Source organism: Pongo pygmaeus, chromosome 1 (assembly GCF_028885625.2).
Source record: "Pongo pygmaeus isolate AG05252 chromosome 1, NHGRI_mPonPyg2-v2.0_pri, whole genome shotgun sequence".
Taxonomy (NCBI): Eukaryota; Metazoa; Chordata; class Mammalia; order Primates; family Hominidae; genus Pongo; species Pongo pygmaeus.
Window position 1 is genome coordinate 28,532,515 of NC_072373.2, and position 12,454 is coordinate 28,544,968.

Below are 12,454 nucleotides of genomic sequence, written 5' to 3' on the forward strand. Positions count from 1 at the left end.
CCTGAGTCTGTTGATGCAGCAGGGCTCCAGATGGCAGTTTATCCATGGGCTTGAACCTACAGGGGGCTGGAGGCTTTTAAGAGACCGTGCCCGAGATCTCTCAATTGCCTTCAGCTGGACGTGGCTAGCTGCCTGGGGTTCCTGAGGTCTTGAGGAAGTATTGCTATTTTCTACTTGAAGCAGCCTTGTGGAGAGTGGAAATGACACAGCATGAGGCCACACCAGTCTGGGCAGGAAAGCGCCTTTTGATATTTGTTAACTATGTAACTTGATCAAGTCATTTAAGCTCTTTGAATCTCAGATGTGTCAAAGGGAGATAATATAATTTTTAGAGTTATTTATAGAAGTAAATAAATAATCTATGTTAAACACCTAACCCAGAGACTGGAATATAACATGTGCTAAATCCATGCATTTTCTTTAAACTTAGCTTGAGTGCTGTCAGACAGCCATAGTTCAGTTCTGACTCTGCTGCTTGCTAGTATGTTACTTAACTGCTCTCTGCTTCCATATTATCACGAATAAAATGAAAATCGCATTTGTACTTATTGTATTCAGTTGTGAGCATTAAATAAAATAATTCAGGTAAAGCACTCATCATCTGCATGGCACATAGTAATGTTAATATGTGTAGTTATTATCCCTTCACTCCCAATGCCCAAACTGGAATTCTTCACTTCCTCTTCCATAGTCTCATGAACTAATTGAATTTCTAAGATAGCACTTCTCATATTCTCAGATACCTGTATTGTAAGAAGTTGCATGCATTTCTTTCTCTCCCACTCTACCTTTCACTTTATGAGGCAGGAGCCATAATTGATTTATTTCTGCAATCCACCCAGAGCCTTGTCTATCACCTTCCATGTAGCCGATGATCAAAAGCATTAACTTGACTGAACTTTGAATTAAATTGAACAGTGCTAATGGCAGATAAGTACTACTTATGCATCCTAAGAAATGCCAGTGACCTCGTAGAATCTTTTGGTCTTTTCTTCTTGGTAGATCAAGTTGGACCGATCAATCTGTCCCTAGCTTTGGTTGAAATATCCCTACATAAAGACTTGTTCATATCATTCATCAATCGACCAACTGAGCATTTATTTTCTTGTACATCTATAGCATCTGGTAGATGCTTTGGTAGTACAAACCAACAGGCAGAAGCCAGATTCCTCTTCTCAGAAACCTCCATGATAATGCAGGGAACACTCTCCTAGTCCAGAACTCCTTTTGCTGTAATGTTGCCCCTGCCCCAGCTCTGCTCATACCTTCTCCTCTGAACTCAGGAGAGACTCCCCGAAACAGCTGCTCGCCATCCTCAGCCACATGAACCTCACATAATTAAGACCCATTACTGAATCACGCTCAGCCCTTGCCTCACTTAGGCTCTGCCTGGAAAACGAGGATATTGATGATGACCTGCCTGGTAGGGCGACTGTGAGAAATAACTCATTAAAATGGCTGCACAGTGCAATGAAAAGGCCAGAGAATAAGATCAAGCAGCTCTCCCTGGCACTCCATTCATTTTCAAGGGAAAACAATTCCGGATCAGAGCTATAAAAAGAATGCCAAAGATAAAGCGAGCCTCTCTCCCCACCTCGGGTTATTTGTTTTCAATGAGGACCCAGGCACTTGCCTGCCTCCTTTTCAGCCTTTATCACAGCACATTTCTCATCTGTTCTTTTATTCATGCTGGGTCATTTTCATTGTCTCCTGCTCAGAAATGTTTGATAAGAATCTAGCTGAGTGGCATTAGGAAAATCCGCTGCTCAACAAAGGAACCTGCCATTGTGACCCACGCACTTCAAAGCTCTTGCAATATCTTATTTTTATTGTTTCTTTATGTTTTTCAAAAGTATGAACAATGTGGTTTGTGTCCTAGACCATCTGTGGGAAAATATATTTCTCATTAGTTGGATCCTGAACTGCCAATGACTAAAGAAAATGTATAGTAATTCATGTTAAGGTTTGTAAAAATGCTTAACAAATTTTTTTTCTTCTAAAGTACAATAGCACTGATTAGCTACTTGGGTAGAAACCCAAGAGTCAATGTGTCACAACTAGATTGCTCCTGAGTTAATTTAGCATGTCTTTATTTATTAATTCAATATAACTGAGAGTGTAACAAATGCAAAGTATTATGATAGGCCTGAGGGGAGAAGAAAGAGCCTATACTTTTCATAGGAAGGGCCTGATATGTCTACCAAGTATTACAGAAAAGGACAATAACAAGGGACCAATGAATGGTATAGACAGGCTTCACAATTATGAGGATTACTGTTAACAGTGCATAGGGCTAGTTTAACAGATCAAGTTAGTCAAAACAAAATTGATAACACATTATAGAGAACAGGAATTAAAGGAAATTCTCCAAATATCAAGGAGGCATAAATTGAAGGGAAATGGTAAAGTGGCTTCCTATGATTCATTCATAGAAGCAGAATTAATTGGGCAAACTCAGCAAAAGGTAGTTATTCTGAACTTTCCTCATCACAAATACCATCCTTGGCCTTCTCCAGTGACATACTAACACTCACTGGGGCTAGTTTCCTGGACTATTAGATGTTCCTAGTTCCTATCTCGTTCAAACTATTTTCCCAGCATCTAGCAAGGTGCCTGGTGCACAGGCAAGTATGTGTTTTATGAATGAATCAAATAAAAACCTGAGTCTAAATGGCATCTTGAAAGGGACTCCACATTTTGTTCCCTTTCTTCCACCAACTCCTATTTTTGGGACACCAGTGGCAAATATTTAACTTAATCATATTTTTCTGTCCATGTCATATCATCATCATCATCCCTTGCAAGGCTCCTTTCTTATGTTATTTTACTTTATTATTTTCTCCTTTTATTCTTCCAGCCTGACTTTCACTCATTTCTCTCCCATAAGCACCCACTCCTGGGTATCTAATTTATGTTCTTAGTTAGGTCCATACCTGTAAATATCATGATATTATTGCATATATGTGATTAATGTACACAAATCATATTTATCTGTGGATCTCGTTATATTCATTACTTTTTCATGCAAAAATATATTTTTGAGATTTAGTCATGTTGTCCTTTATAGATAGATTGATTGATAAATAAGAGGACAGATAGATAGATAGATAGATAGATGATAGATAGATAAATAATTTAAAAATTCTGACTCTGCATTGTATTCCATTATTTGTGTCTGACATAACTATTCATTCCTTGGGAAGAGACTTATGGTTGCCTTTACTCCTCACTATTTCAATTGCCTCTACTAAACAATCCTTTCCCCATGGATTTTGTTGGTAACTTATAATTTTGATACAATTTCAAATTTAAAGAAAAGTTGAAAGAATAGTGCAAGAAATGCCCATATACTCTTTACCTAGATTTATTAATCATTTAATATTCTGCCCCATTTGCTTCATTACTTCCTATTTCTATCTATTTATATGTATGCATTTTTAATCATTTGAGAGTAAGCTGGAGATATCAGCCCCTTTATCCCTAAATATTTCAATGTTTATTTCCTTAAAAACACAAACATTCTTTTATATATCATGGTTCCATTATCAAAATCTGGATATTTAACACTGACATAATACTATTATGTAATCTACATTGCATATTCAAATGGTAACATTTGTCCCAGTACTGGGCACAGAGCTATTCTGCTCTCCCAAACCAGTATCCAGTCCAGGATCATGCCTTATGCTGTGTTGGCTTATCTCTTTAACCTCCTTTAATTTGGAAGAGTTTCTCAGCCTTTTTTCTTAACCTTGACTTTTCTGAAGAGGACAGATCAGTTGTTTTGTAGAATAGTCTTCAATTTGGGTTTGTCTAAAGTTTCTTGATGTAAGGTGAAAACTGCCATATTTCTCCACTGTAAGGGGAGTATTTTCACCTTTGTAACTAATAAGTAATATTTTGCAAGATCCTTTGAGACAATGTAAATGTTCTTTTCTTCCCTAAATTTTCACTTTTCAGTTTTAGCACCCATTGATAATTTTCTAACTCCAACATTCCTTCTGCTGTAAGGAAGAGCTTGTTCTTTACCCATATTTATTTATTTATCCATTGACTGATAATATCAATATGGATTAACGGATTTTCATTTTGTCGAATGAGTTTAATTTATTGCTATTCAATTATAAAATTATAATAGATTTGGCCTGTGACAGCCACTTCAGGCTAGCTCCAATATGGTTTTAACATATCCTCATTACTGGACAAGCACTTCCTGACTTTCTGGCACAAACAAGATGTTCTAGGCTAATTGTTGACTTCTGCCCCAGCCTTGGAATCGGCCTTTTCTCCAAAGAACTCTGATTTCTTTTAATGGAAGGTGGTATTTAGAAACCAAGATCTGGGCATTAGATAGAATCATTGCCGCCGATGTGGCATGGCTTTTAGGTCTTTTCAGGCGACAGTGGCTAGGAAATATATATAATATATAATGTATTTTATTATACTGATGTTCAGACTGATACCCCTAATCTCAATTCAACAACACAGGGTACATTCTACTCATCCTTCTTGCTGTGTTTGTAACTCCAGCAATGGGAAATCTGGCTCCCATTATCCTCAATATTTTTACTCTTTTGCTAACCATTACTACTTCAATAAGCAAACTTCGTAATAAGTTTAATGTTTGCTTACAGTTCTTTTTCATATACAATCTTCAGAAGTGAAATGCACAGATTTTAACTGCAATTTGATGAGTAGTGGTAAATGAAATCACCCATCCAACCACACAGCTATCAAGATATAAGGCATTTCCATGATCCCAGAAAGTTCTTTTGTCAACCACCTTCCCACCACTAGCCATTTCTTATATTTTTTTCACCATAGATTTTTGTCTGTTTTCCTGTTCTTGGCCTCTTATAAATGGGATCATAAAGTATCTACTCCCTTTTGTTTTGCCTCTTGCTCAGCATGTCTGAGACATTGATCCATGTTGTTGTGTGTTCTAACAGTTCTTTCCTTTGTATTGTTCAGTAGTATACCATTGTATGACTATACCACATTGATCTATCTATTCTTCTATTCACAGACATTGGTTTCCAGTTATTGTCTATTATGAATAAAGTTGCTATAAACATTCTTGTAAAATCTTTTTGTGGACATATGTTTCACTTCATTAATCTTCCAAAATGACCAATTTTTGATTTTGTTAGTTGTCTCTGTTATTTTTCTATTTTCTATGTGATTGATTTCTTCTCTTATCCCTAGCATTTCTTTCTTTATATTTACTGTGGGTTTAATTGCTTTTCTATTTCTAGTTTCATAAAGTAGAAACTTGGGTTTTATATGGCCTCCCAAAGGGCTGGGATTACACGCATGAGCCACCACACCCAAATGACTGAATATTTTTTAGCATTCCATTTTATCTCCTCTACTGGCTACTTAGCTTTACCTCTTTGCATTTTTTGTTTAGCAGTTGTTCTAGGGATTGTATATGCATCCTTAACTTATTACTTAGAGCTAATATTGCCTGAAATATAAGAGCATATTGCAACAGTGTAATTCCATTTGTCCACTCCCAGCCTTTGTGCTATTATTACATACATATTATATCTCAATACATTATAAACCCCAAAGAGAGTATTCTAATTTTTGCTTTCAACGTCATATATTTTAAAGAAATGAAGAAAAAATACTTTCATCCCACTTAACTCTCTATCTCAACTATTATATTTTTTCTACCCTGTATTTCCATTTGGCTCCTATTGATAATTTATGCCTGCTTCTTGTTTCCAACATCCTTTATTAGAACTTTGAAAATATTTATTACATTTATTTATATTCCTGTTCTTCCCAGACCGTTAACTCTGCTTCCTCTGGTATATGTTGTTCAGTTTTTGGCCTTTCTTTACTGATGTTTGTGTTCCTCAGAATTCTCTTTTTTTTTTTTTTCTTCTGAAACCCTATCAGCTACCATTACTGTTCATATATACCTTGGAGGAGAGTCAAATGCCTAGATTGTATAGACTCCAAGTGATTTGGGAAAGGGGCACGCTTCTAAGCACTTCAGGGTGATGTTGCATTCTGCTATAATTCCTAGGTATGTAGTAATGCCCAGAACCTCCACTCTGGCACTGCTCTTTTCAGAGGCTGTCTTTCCCTGTGGTCATCTCTAAGCCCAAAGCATCAGCAGGACATTGCTCTCATATTGCATATTGTTCTTATATTTCATGCAATATTAGCTCTAAGTGATAAGTTAAGGATGCATATGCAATCCCTAGAACAACTGCTAAAAAAAAAAATGCAAAGAGGTAAGTAACCAGTAGAGGAGGTAAAATGGAATGTTAAAAAGGTTTTGGTAAGGGAATCCTCAGAGTGGCCTTTCCAGCAAATCTCTATTTACTATCCTGGTCAGGATCTAGGATCTTATTCTGTTGCCTTTGAGAAGCATAACTATTTTCCTGTCCTATAGGGTCAATGTGGTGGGCAGTGATCCATCCAGATAAATATGAAGGAAAGAAAGAAACCAACTGGCAAGCACTTTCCAGGCACAACTCTAGTATGTTAGTCAAGGTTCTCCAGAGAAACAAACAGTAGGAGACTAATTGGCTCACAGGATTATGGGGGCTGGCCAAGAAGTCTCAAGGTCAGTAGTCAGCAACTGAAGACCCAGGAATGCCGAAGTGTCATTCCAATCTGAGTCCAAAGACCTGAGAACCAGGAGAGCTGATGGCATAAATTCCAGTCTGAAAGCTGACAGGCTCAAAGCCCAGGAAGAGCTGATGTTTTAGTTCAAATCCAAAGGTAGAGAAAGACCAATGTTCCTGCTCAAATAGTCCGGCAGAAGAATTTTCCTCTTTCTCAGTCTTTTTGTTCTAGCTAAGCCTTCAACTGATTAGATGAGGCCCACCCATATTAGGTACGGCAATCTGCATTACTCAGTCTACCAATTCAAATGCCAACCTTATCCAGAAACAACCTCACAGACAAACCCAGGATAATGTTTGATCAAATGTCAGGGCATCCTTGGTCCAGTCAAGCTGACATAAAATTACTCATCACACCCAAAGTATCTGTGACATTTTGCCCTCCCCCAGTCTCACCCTTACCATGTCTCCCACCCTCACCATGAAAATCTCTACAGTTTTTCTCTTCATTTTCAGGATCTGGCAACTTCCTCTCACTTCAAGATTGGGCTTTGGGAGGAAGCCAACATCCTGTGCTAGCTCACCAACTTTTTTGAAACTAGAAGCTTTCAAAGCATTTAATTTCTACCTGACATAGGAAACTCCTAATTGTAAGATTACTCTAAGACATTTCTTTAAAAGGTACAGAAGACTCATTAGCAGTTTTCCAACTTATCTAACCTGAAAGAAGTATGAGAGGAAAGCGCCGACTTGTTATTTATCAAGCTGTGTCTGCCTGGTTTTCTGTGGGTGTGTTTTGTTTTTAATAAATGACTGCTAATAGTTGAAATTCAGTATACTAACCATGAAAGAAATGTGACAGGTCATGGGCCAAAAGAAGTCAACTATAGGAAGTGGAAATTTTGAATAAGACAATGAGATTCAGTGAGTGATAAATATAGTGTATCATGTGAGCTTTTAGTCCCAGAAGAAAATAATTTTATAGACTTAAAGTTATTGATGGTGCCAGATTTCTCTTCCCCTGAGGGAGCATTTCCCAGCCTTTCATCCAAACCTTCCCTTACTCCACACCCTGCACTCCTTTTCCTAATGGGTTTCTAAAGTCCCAGTTAGAGAATGCTGCAGGGTGAACGGAGAGGCGCAGTGTGTCAGCCTAAAAAACAAATCCAGAGAAATCTGCCAAGCATCAAAGAACTGTTAAAACCTGGAGCTGGCCTCTGGTGTGGTCTGTTTGTGTTTTATGTTGCATTTCAAGATGTTTAGAGCAGCCCCTTGGTTCTCGAAGAAAAGGGAAGTAGATGAGATTTCGACTGCACTATTATTCATTCCTTTGTCCTGTGGAGAGCAGAGTTATGGCTACTGTTGCAGAAGGAGGCATGATTATGTTTACTCATATATTTCTTTGTGTTTTTCTTCCTACCAGGCCAGGTGGTCTCAGAAGAGGCAACTGGTTGCCAGGATGCACAGTCTTTGAGACCCAGAAGTAACTCTGGAGATCCTCCAATTACCTCTCACTTTACAGTGGAGGAAACTGAGGCCCAGATGGAGTCAGTAGTTTACTTGAGATCTCACAGTTGCAGAAGTGGACTAGAAGCCGGGTGATCTGATTCCTAAACCAATGGATTTTCCATTACACTGAGAATTCACACGTGAAGTCCTTTAAGACTTCATTTTAAGACTTCCCTTTAAGTCCTTTAAGACTTTCACCTGTTACATAACAGTATGTTATTCATTTTGATTTTTTTTTTTTTTTTTTTGAGATGGAGTTTTGCTCTTGTTGCCCAGGCTGGAATGTAAATGGTGTGATCTCGACATACTGCAACCTCTGCCTCCCAGGTTCAAGCGATTCTCCTGCCTCAGCCTCCCGAGTAGCTGGGATTACAGGCACCTGCCACCACGCCTGGCTAACTTTTTTGTATTTTTAGTAGAGATAGGGTTTCACCACGTTGGCCAGGCTGGTCTCGAACTCTTGATCTCAGGTGATCCACCCACCTCGGCCTCCCAATGTGCTAGGATTACAGGCATGAGCCACTGCGCCCGGGCTTTGATTTTTTTTTTAATGAATTAATGGCCTTGGCTTTCAGAGGTAATGCTTTTATTTCTATTTATTTCTACAGTTTGCTCCTTTAAATTACTCCTTTCTTGGTGGTGGGGAAATTACTGGGTAGAAATAAGGTAGCCTAATTTGAAACAATTAGCCTTAGCTTTTATTTTTTATTTATTTTTATTTTTTATTTTTTTATTACTGTACTTTAAGTTTTAGGGTACATGTGCACAATGTGCAGGTTAGTTACATATGTATACATGTGCCATGCTGGTGTGCTACACCCATTAACTCGCCATTTAGTATTAGGTATATCTCCTAATGCTATCCCTCCCCCCTCCCCCCACCCCACAACAGTCCCCAAAGTGTGATGTTCCCCTTCCTGTGTCCATGTGTTCTCATTGTTCAATTCCCATCTATGAGTGAGAACATGCGGTGTTTGGTTTTTTGTCCTTGCGATAGTTTACTGAGAATGATGATTTCCAATTTCATCCATGTCCTTACAAAAGACATGAACTCATCATTTTTTATGGCTGCAGAGTATTCCATGGTGTATATGTGCCACATTTTCTTAATCCAGTCTATCATTGTTGGACATTTGGCTTGGTTCCAAGTCTTTGCTATTGTGAATAGTGCTGCAATAAACATACGTGTGCAGGTGTCTTTATAGCAGCATGATTTATAGTCCTTTGGGTATATACCCAGTAATGGGATGGCTGGGTCAAATGGTATTTCTAGTTCTAGATCCCTGAGGAATTGCCACACTGACTTCCACAATGGTTGAACTAGTTTACAGTCCCACCAATGGTGTAAAAGTGTTCCTATTTCTCCACATCCTCTCCAGCACCTGTTATTTCCTGACTTTTTAATGATCACCATTCTGACTGGTGTGAGATGGTATCTCATTGTGGTTTTGATTTGCATTTCTCTGATGGCCAGTGATGATGAGCATTTTTTCATGTGTCTTTTGGCTGCATAAATGTCTTCTTTTGAGAAGTGTCTGTTCATATCCTACAAAATGGGAGAAAATTTTCGCAACCTACTCATCTGACAAAGGGCTAATATCCAGAATCTACAATGAACTCAAACAAATTTACAAGAAAATAGCTTTTATTTTTTGATGCAAGGGTTTATAAAGCCAGAGTTAAGGAAAAGCTAGAGATGGGGCACAGAGACCCGCCCTAGCTTTCCCAACCCTGAACGACACCCAGTCAGTCCATTGTTCACTCAGTTGTTAGCCTATGTGCTTTCCTAGAGCTGCTGTGATGTGTCAAGTTGTGTACAATGCTGGGCATATGAAACTAGAGTATATGATTTCATTCTTTAGGCAGCTGAGAAGACACAACCCAATGAATCATTTTCTTGCCAGCATGTTACATGCCATAATGGAAGTATACACAGGTGCTGTGGAAGCAAAAAAGAGACACCTAGCCCAGGAGACATGGATTATATCACACTGTCATTCTCATTTACACATGTGTTGGGTCTTAGTTATCTATTTTACCAGCATCCTACATAATACCAGCTCATGGTAGTTGACAAATAATTGTTAAATGAAAGAATGCATAGCTAAGCATTACCGATTTTGTAAATACAGTCTAGAATGGGAAAGGACCCAGTACTTTGCTTACACCCACAGATAGCCAACCAGCAGCCACAGGCCTGAATCTGATCCACTGTCTTCTGCTCATGCCATGGTTTTTGTTTTTGTTTTAATTGAGTCGTCTTTACTTAAAAATGCTAATTTCCAGCTTCTCTTGTAAGATCAGAATATCTGAAAACACTTTACACTTATTCCAAAATGACTCCAACTGGTTGGAGCTAAGTAGAATGTAGAGCCTATGATGATTAATTTTATGTGTTGATTTGACTAGGCCAAGGGGTGCCCAGATAGCTGGGAAAACAATATCTCTGGGTGTGTCTGTGAGGGCGTTTCTGGAACAGGTGTGAATCAGTAGACTGAGTAAAGAAGATCCACCCCCACCAATGTGAATAGGCATCATCCAGCCCATTGAGGGCTCAAATAAAACAAAAGGCAGAGGAAGGGTGAATTCTGTCTTCCGGAGCTGGGACATCTTCCCTTAGATATCAGAGCTCCTGATTCCCAAGGCTTTGGACTTTGGGACTTACACCATCAGTTCTCCTTGATCTTATGCCTTTGGATTCAGACTTAATTACGTCACCGGCTTTGCTGTTTCTCCAGCTTGCAGATAGGAGATGGTGGGTCTTCAAGGCCTCCACAATTGCATGAGCCAACTCCGATAATAAATCTTTTTACTTATCTATCCAACAGGTTCCCTTTCTCTGGAGAATGCTGACTAACACAGATCCCCTTCGATCAACCATGAGCCCTGAGTTGGCCGTGGTCCTACCTGTCATAATGAGAGAACTCTTCTCATTTGTGTTATGGGTCCTGGAGGCATTTGATTATTGGTCTGGACATTCACATGAAACCCATGTAGAAACAGCAAGCATACCTAGGAAAACTAGGAGAGAATTACCAGAGTTCTAAGGGCTTATAGAAGTGCAGTGTCAATGAATGCAGGACTGAGCCAAGCTGGAGAGAGGGAGGCTGGCCTGCAGGAGAAGAGATCCTTTACTGGTACCTGAATTGGCTCCTGCCAAGTTTATCTCTGCTGATGAGGAAGCTTTGCCTCTAGTTTCTCTCCTGAGAAGGGAGAGTTTCAATCAACCCTGGCTTTTCATAAAGGACTTGGGGCTGCTGGCTGAATAGCCTGTTTGTTGGGGTTCACCCGTGGGGATCTGCAAGGAGGCCTGAATCTTCTGATCCATCCAACCTCTCATTTTACACTTGAAGAAACTGAGGCTGAGAAAGGGGAAGTGACTTGGCCAAGGCCACACAGCAAGGTCAAGATCCAAGACTAAGACCAATTGCTTCTCTTTTGCTTATTACTACAGCATAGAAATAAAGAAAAAGGGAATGGGAGAGAAGAGGTAGGTGTAGGGAGACGGTATGAAAACATGGAACAAGTGCTCTGCTTTTAGAATAACTAGAACTTTGAGCCCAGAAGATTTCTTTTCTTTTAATAAATAAATGTTTTATAATCTTACTTCTGTGGCTGGTGGGAAAAAAAGTCCTTCAAGTCCCCAAGGAATGTTAGGAAAACCTCCATTAAATTCTAGTCTTCAAATCTGAGTCATAATAACTATAATAAACTCTGGGAGTGTTTCCTTAGGGTTTCTCTTTTAGGGTGGAGAGGAGGCAGCAAAAAGAATAGGCAAGTTTTCACAAGAAAAACTTGTAAATAGGCAAGTTTAACAAGAAAATGTATAAACTGGGATGGCTTCATAATTAGGCATAGCCTAATTGTGCTTATGTGTCTAGTCAAGAAACTCTATCTGGAGTTCCAGGGGAAGAAGGTGTTGGGAATGAGGGAGTAGGATTGGGTTGGGGGTAGTGGACTATATAAGGCATCATGCTCCTTCCCATGGAGGGCATGTGTGATGGTTAATATTAGGTGTCAACTTGATTAGATTGAAGGATGCAAACTATTGTTCCTGGGTGTGTCTGTGAGGGTGTTGCCAAAGGATATTAACTTTTGAGTCAGTGGGCTGGGAGAGGCAGACCCACCCTCAATCTGGGCAGGCACCATCTAATCAGCTGCCAGCACAGCCAGAATAAAAGCAGACAGAGGAACATGGAAGGAGTAGACTTGCTGAGTCTTCCAGCCTTCATCATTCTCTCATGCTGGATGCTTCCTGCCCTCGAACAACAGACTCCAAGTTCTTCAGCTTTTGGACTCTTGGATTTACACCAGCAGTTTGCTGGGGCCTCTGGGGCCTTCAGAAGGCTGCACTGTCAGCT

The 12,454-nt window shown here is 39.3% G+C and overlaps 1 long non-coding RNA gene across 1 annotated transcript in view; it reads left to right on the forward strand.

Annotated features, from left to right (window-relative positions):
- Nucleotides 1-8,440, forward strand: part of LOC129013339 (uncharacterized) — a 47,429-nt gene extending 38,989 nt beyond the window's left edge. The window contains exons 2-3 of the long non-coding RNA XR_008493833.1: nucleotides 8,008-8,182; nucleotides 8,345-8,440. This is a non-coding gene — a long non-coding RNA (uncharacterized LOC129013339). The remainder of the gene's footprint in view (nucleotides 1-8,007; nucleotides 8,183-8,344) is intronic.
- Nucleotides 8,441-12,454: the final 4,014 nt, after the last annotated feature.